This window comes from Zalophus californianus, chromosome 7, assembly GCF_009762305.2.
Source record: "Zalophus californianus isolate mZalCal1 chromosome 7, mZalCal1.pri.v2, whole genome shotgun sequence".
NCBI lineage: Eukaryota > Metazoa > Chordata > Mammalia > Carnivora > Otariidae > Zalophus > Zalophus californianus.
Window position 1 is genome coordinate 8,405,434 of NC_045601.1, and position 6,029 is coordinate 8,411,462.

Below are 6,029 nucleotides of genomic sequence, written 5' to 3' on the forward strand. Positions count from 1 at the left end.
AGTATCACCCATTCATTAGAGGTTAACTTGGTTCTCCTCTGGGCAAACCCTTTTCCGTGCATTCCTGCGGGGTTGGCACCATTTGCCTTATAATTATGCTGGCAGATCAGCTCCAGCGCTGATGGGTGAGGAAGTCGGGGTGTCAGTCCTACAGACCAAAACATTTCCTCCAGTAACAGTAACCCGCTTTTCAGCCTCAGGTTTGGGTGTTTTCTCTTGGACATACCCACAGTCTTCCAGAGAGAGCTCTTTCTTTGTCTTCTCTCTAGCCCTCAGGGCAGTGTTGGACCCACAGTAGGGGCTTAATGCATTAATAAATAATAATGAATTTTCATGATGCTATCCAAAAGCTTTAGCAATCCCCAAGGGCTGCATAAGACCCCATATAGAAATTAGAGTCCGCCACAGATACGGAAACTTAAATATTTCAATTGGGGTGGCTCCATTGGCAGAGCATGCAACTCAAACTTGGGGTTATCAGTTCGAGCCCCACACTGAGGGTAGAGATTACGTAAAACTAAAATCGTTATGGGTGCTTGGATGGTTCAGCTGGTTAAGCATCTGACTCTTGGTTTCCGCACGGGTCATTATCTCAGGGTTGTGAGAGTAAGCCCTGAGATGGGCTCTGCAAGAGCGCAGCATCTGCTTGAAAGTCTCTCCCTCTGCCCCTCCCCTTGCTCACGTGCACCCATGCACTCTCTCAAATAAAATCTTAGAAAAAATTTAAAACTCTTAATTTTCTGAATAATTAACATTGAACAATCACCGATTATCAATAGTGGCAAGGTGTGTTTGAGTCAACACCTGGGTGGGGTAATCGGCGGTAGCTGGAACATCATGGATTTAGACTTGATACTTTTCACCTCTTTCCATAGATCCAGTTATGATGATTGAGTCCCAACATCCATTTTACTGAATGGATATGTGACCCAATCTTTGCAACAGAAGGGTGAAGGAAGTTTGCTGGCTTCGTTCTGGGAACAATAGTCTCACTTCTAAGAAATAGAAAGAAGGATGGATCATCCTTTCCTTCGGACAGTGTCTGGGTGTGAGGCCTGGAACGGCTGCATCCACCTTTTGAGTATGAGTGGAGCCAGCATGACCCTTGGCAAGACCAACACACTGAGGACAGCAGAGTAGAGGTGGAAAGAGTACAGCCTTTGAGGGCATCTCTGAGGTCAACCCTAAGTTCAGCATCTGAATTCAACCTCTGATTTTCCAACTACGTGAGACAAATACTCCTTCTTGTTTAGGCCAGCTTGAGTTAGACAAGCTATTGTGTCACAGGCCACTGAGAACATCCTGATTTATCCACACAGAATTCCTGGGAGGAAAGTAAGATTTTTGGGTACGATAGGAAGGAAAGGGGTTTCTAGGCAGGCAGTGCTTGTTGAGAACACTGGGGCAAGAGAACTTTGTCACAATGTTGTGCAAGGGAAACTGCTGCCAAGCCTGGAAAAGTCTTCTGAAGAGCTTTCAAGTAGACTGAAAACTCATTAGGTCCTAGGACACATTAAGACTTTGCAGAGGTATGTGGATGGGCCAAATGAACCAGAGAAGACAGAGCATCGGCCCTCTAGTAGGATAGCTTGGGTAACAGTTGTTTTCTTTGGGAGAAATCCTTAGTCTGGAATAGTGATGGAATCCGCAGTCCTCCCTAAGAATTCAGCAGCAAATCTAAGAGTCTTCTTTCTGCCATGTGGTCCCTGTCCCAAAACAGCACAATCTAGGAATGTATGGAACTTGTGCCTTGGCTTCAGGCTCTGTTCTATCCCCGCGTCCCCTTACATCTCTGGCTACTCAGTCCCCTTTGTGGGCTTACTCTGACTGCCCCTTAATATATTCCCCAAGGTTGTTACTTTGCACCAGCACTCTGGGTAATACCAGTGACTCCCATGGCTTCAGTTACCACTATATGCTGACCACTCTGAAATCGAGTTGTATCCTGAGCGGATGCCCTTTCCATTAAAATTCCCCACAAGCACATCAAGTTTAACACATCTAAACCAAACTCATTGTATCTACCTCTTCCAGCCTTTATTCTTTAATCTCCGTTCAAAAAATTAGCAGTGCAACTTATCTTCTGTCAACCAATCTACTGGGTAGCAAGCATGCTCCACTTAGACATCACTTCTTCCAGGAAGCCTTCCTATCTCCTGCCTTTGGTGCCCCTTGGCATCATCTACCTAACTTGTCTTCTTACCAGATATTAAAATTCCTAGTTTCATCTGTCTCCTGTAGTAGACTACATAAGCTTTGCAAGATCATCTTGTTATACTGCTTTATGCACAGCTCCTAACACATTGCAGGCATTAAATATGAATGAATATTTATATATTCTCTATGCCCAGTGCCTAACACACATGAATGAATATGAATATATTCTTCGGGATGCAAGGAATGTATTCAACTGTTTCCTACCTGGAGGCTCTATCAAGAACCAAGAGCAAAAATTGAGAGGATAATTGCTTGCGTCTGTTGAGGGGCTACACAAGCACCTGTCTTCAGGGGAGTCATTACAGTTGCTCAAAAAGCTCTATTCAGAGCTTTGTATGGGCCAGATAGGAACTAAGAATAACAAATAGGCAAAAGAAGAGTATCATTTTAAAAATGGCATCTAGATCTACGATCATATGCTACCTAGGCTGGTAGAGTGGGTGGGTAGCCACCATAATGTCCAAGTGCAAGTGAGGGGCCACTGCTATATCAGTGCTACTGAGCCAGTTTCTCCTGAAGGGGCCTTGCAACCGTTCTTGGTTAAGTGTCACAAACAGGGTTGCAGGAGTGCAGGCCAGATTTAAGCCAGAAGGTAGAATCCCCCAACCTCCCATGCAGCAAACCCCCTGGTTTGTCTGAAGGGAGCAATGACTCAACACTGTGGATTGGCCACAGCTAGTTTCCTGTGCACTCTTGACAACAGGGGTAAGCTCCACTCTTTCCTGGCACAACTCCCCCAGGATGGCTCCAGGTCAAAGGTAGTATCATCCAGGGTTGTAAGAAGTGTTCATTATAACCACCGGGATAAGTAAACTCCCAAGAAAGCATCAACAGAGGAGGGGGCAATGACTGGTCTAGAGGACAAACTGCTACTAACGAGAAATAAGGAATATCTGAAAATCGTGAGAAAGAATGGCTTTGCAAAATTGTTTGCAGAAGCGTCCTAGAAACTAGAGTGCTCAGTTGCATCAAATATAGCTGAGAGGCCAAGAAAACGAACATCTAGTGAGCCCTCTGTACCAAGCATGGTTACGTTTGTTCTCTTTACCACCTTTCCAGCAGCAGCATCCACTGAACCTTATGTGAAGAGATGGCAACTGGTACACCACCCTCCAATCATGCCACACCTTCATGAAATGTTCTCATCCCTCTTGTCCACAAACTGGTATGTCCTTCAAGTCAAACCACTTCTAAGACTATTCTTAACTAAACCCTCTTACTTTATCCAGCATCTTCAACTACATTCAGAAGTTTTATAATTTGCATTTTTCCCCCATCACCGCATTGCTGGTTCATTTGGTTGTTTCCAGCTCCTACATATTTGGCACAACCATTCAGACTGCTTGCGAAATGTCACGCTCAGCTCCAGCACAGTTCTTCCTCCTACTACAGAGGACGAGGCAGGAGGACACAGCAACAAGCCTGGGCTCTTGGAATCAAGACATGCTTCTGCTGCCAGCTCTGAGGCAGGTATTGTCCAGGAAGCTTTGATGACAGCACCCTAGAGCGCTGACCCAACACTTAAAAAACCTTTGGGTGATCACTTAACCCTTTTAAACCCATTTCCTGTTCTGTAAAACAGACAAGTGCCTCTTCTCACAGGGGGTGATAGTAAAATTGCATATATAAAATATGTGTCAGTTTCTGGCATGTTAAGTATTCAATAGATATCAAAAATGTTAAGGCATTTTTTTTTTTTTTAACTATCTTCATAGTACAAATCTCCCTGGAATAATGCTAAAGTAGAGACATCAAAACTATCTTACTTTTTAGGTTTTACCCAAACTGACTGCCCTTAAAAGTAACCTTCTTTGGCAGTACACTCAAGCTTTTGCCAAATGGTGGGATTCTCCATTTCCAGGAGTCATCTAAAGAATGCCTCAGCACTCTCACTTGTACCAGTTAAAGAGAAGTAATACACTTTTAACAGGAAGTAAACAGCTTTTCACTTTTACATCTCAGACATCACAATCCATTTAAACTAAGCTTCCATCTTTTCTACCAAATAATACAAATTTATATTTGAAGTAGTTTGATCAACAGAGATGGTCTATCATCAGGACTGGAACTTTGAGATAATAGCAATGGCTAACATCTACTGAGCACTGTGTGCTTGGCACTGCTGTAAGCACTTTACATGTGTTAACTCATTTAATGCAATTTACAGGAAAAAACTGAGCCACAGAGGGAGAAAGGAGTTTGCCCAAGCCATGAAGCAGGTTAAGTAGTAAAGCCAGGATTCAAATCCATTTGCTCCAGAGTCCACCTGCTCATCCTGGATTATGACTTACCACCTCTCTTATCATAGTTATACCAGCAAAAAAAGCATCCAATTCCAAAAATGAAGAATACTGACTCTGCACAATCCAAAGTTCTCTCTGCCCAAGTTACTCATCAACTAAGACAGATGCATCAGAAACTTCAAAATGAGTAATGACAGACAACAGGTCTATATTAAATTTAGTCATAAAATTCTATCACTAGTTGAAAAATTAATTTCCTACTGTACACCAAGGATTACAGAACATCAAAGGAAAGAGAAATTCCATTTTGGTTTAAATTGGGCAAGTTAAAAAAGGACGTACATAAGAAAAACCAAAGTCAAAAGTACTTTATAATGGGGAAAATACTTAGTATTTTAATATACACCAAAATGTTTAATTATCCTAAGTAAATGTATTTAAAATTGTGTAGAATCTATTTACTTGAGACTACACAAGAGGCTAATCAAAATTCAGGAAGTGCAGTTATCTTAAACACACCAATGAAGACAAGATATACCTGTATGCCAGTTAAACAAGCAAAAACACAGGAGCTATTTTCAAATAAGCTGTACCTGTTTCAAGTGCCGTTAACTCCACCTTCTGAGGTTCTTTGTTACAATACCTAAAACAAGAAAATATTTTCAACAGAAATCACATTTCATCTCAACCACATATCTGAAAAGCTACAGATTCTAAAGCCATTCCATACCACACACTTTGATACTTAATGTTTAAAATCAGACAATGAAACCAACTTGAGTCTTCAAAACATCTTAAATACATTTTCTCCTTTATTCTAACAACCCACAGCCTTACCATGTAGTATCAGCAGGTATGTTATTAGTTAACTCAAGAGCAGTGGCTAATTTTATTTTTAAAGACTAATTTTAGAGAGCGAGCAAGCGAGCGAGCAAGCAGAGGGGAGAGGGTTAAGAGGGATAGACAAACTCCAAGCAGACTCTGTGATAAGCGCAAGCCCAATGTGGGACTCAATTTCACGACCCTGAGATCATGACCTGAATGTGGCCAATGTTTTAAAATGAACATCACTGGGGCACCTGGATGGCTCAGTCTGTTGAGTGTCTGCCTTCGGCTCCAGTCATGATCTTGGGGTCCCTAGGATCAAGCACGTCGGGCTCTCTGCTCAGTGGGGAGCCTACTTTTCCTTCTCCCTCTGCCTGATGCTTCCCCTGCTTGTGCTGTCAAAATCTTAAAAAAAAAAAATAAAAATCATTGACTATACAGATACCTGAATCATTTCACAAAAACTCTACTTTTCAAACTAAAAACTAATACGTAACTATTTTCTTCTAATACTTTTCTTTATACTGAAAATATCTGAATATTTTATAATTATTTTTACAAGTCACAAAAAACATTTATAGTCCTAAATTCCATGTTCATTTTGCAAAACAAAGCATACTTGTTTTTTTTTATTTTTTTAAGGATTTTATTTATTCATTTGAGACACAGAGATACAGAGAGAGAGAAGAGAAAGCATGAGCAGGGAGAGAGGCAGAGGGAGAGGGAGAAGCAGGCTCCTTGCTG